Here is a 1,843-nt window from a genome sequence, read left to right as displayed (position 1 = left end):
CGATGCTCATGAGCGTGTCCGCAACGGATTCATGTATTCGGAATTTGCAACGAAGAGAGTTGAAGAAAGCTTTCGACGTGCAGGAAACATTGTGGTCAACCGGTTCGACAGGCGCAATGAGATGTTTGAGGTTCACGAAATGCAAGATGGTTCCATTTACACTGTTAACCTTGTGCAACGACACTGCGACTGTGGCCATTTCCAAGTCGAGAGACTCCCATGTCGCCACGTTCTTGCATGTTGCACTAACCAGCGTCTTGATTAGCAAGTATATGTGCCCGACGTGTACAAGATGTTTGAAATTTACAAGGTGTACAGAGGCGAGTTTGTTCCGATGGGTGACTCATCTACGTGGGATAGATATAAATGAGCGAAGGTGATTGCCAACTGGATATTGAGGCGCGCGACGAAAGGAAGACCAAAGTCAACCCGCTACTTGAATGAGATGGATTCGCGGGATATGCGTGGTCCTCGCTAGTGTACTATATGTGGACGCGAGGGACATAGCCACAGCCGATGTCCTCAGTGCGCAGGTCCAAGCTCCGCTGGAGGTCATTAGTGGTTAAGCTTTTTAATATAACTTTGTTATGACCTACTTCACAATTATATGTTACTTTTTATGTAACCTTGTTATATAACTCTTTCATAAATACACATTTCGTTACAAAAGTGCAATATAATAATCTCAAACAGAGCTATACGAGAACAAAGCTAAATATATAATAATAGTAATACTAAACATAATCATCTAAATATAAGATACAACACTGAATACAACTTTAAATACAACTCTGAACACAACATAGATATTCAATAATGTGCTCTTCAGGTAAAGTAAAATTGCGAGACATTTTTACTTCTTCACTAAATAAAAACCCAAACCTTCACTGGTTCTTCCTCCCACCACTTACCCCCTTTCACCCTCAACCCCAACCCTTTCACTCTCTAAACTATATCACTCACAGCAAGTGAAAATTTGAAACAAGTATAAGTGAAACGGTGAAACACTCATGGCTTACGTTTTGTTTTTAAACATCGGCTCCACCACTCTCCCATACACGTGTCATACATGCAGGTTGCATTTTGGGACTTCGAGGATAGTCAAAGCTGGGAGACATGTCAGCATGCAGAGGACAGGAACACGTTTCGAGATTTCGTTCTCCTTCCCTGTCAAACGCAAGCTGCGTTTTGCAGCTATGTCACTTTTTCGTCTCAGTCAAAACATAACCTGCGTTTTGCAAGTTACTGACTTCATCAGTCCACATTTGTGGATTACACAACATGCCACAATATACTTACACATCACTATTTTTATTTCCATTAATAAATTAATTTCTGTAGATTTACAATCATATTAGAGAAAAATATATTTTTGAAAAAAAAAATTAATTTTAACGATGACAAAAATATAATATTTTAAATATTAAAAATAAAATTAATCATACACAAAAAATAACAATAATAACGAAAAGTAATATATTAATACTAAAGAAATAAAAATAGAAAATATAACGTGTAACACAGTTGACTTATTAATTATACAAAACTTGTTTCAGGACAACAAAATAAAAATTATTATTTTCAATAAATAATAAAGGATAAAACATAAATCTAAACTCCTAAAACAAAATTATACCAATAAAATCCTAAAACACTACGTTGTAAAATTCAAAATCCGATACACTAAATCATGAAAACAAACTATAAAATCATAAACCGAAACCCTTGAATTCTAAAATCTAAATCATATATATAAATCTTAAATCTTAAATATATAAATACTAAAGTAATATTGAAGTATATTAAAAAATATTCATGAAGCAAATGAGTTATCTAAAAAATA

The sequence above is a fragment of the Arachis ipaensis genome, chromosome B06, assembly GCF_000816755.2.
Source record: "Arachis ipaensis cultivar K30076 chromosome B06, Araip1.1, whole genome shotgun sequence".
NCBI lineage: Eukaryota > Viridiplantae > Streptophyta > Magnoliopsida > Fabales > Fabaceae > Arachis > Arachis ipaensis.
Note: the sequence above shows the minus strand (reverse complement) of the source record.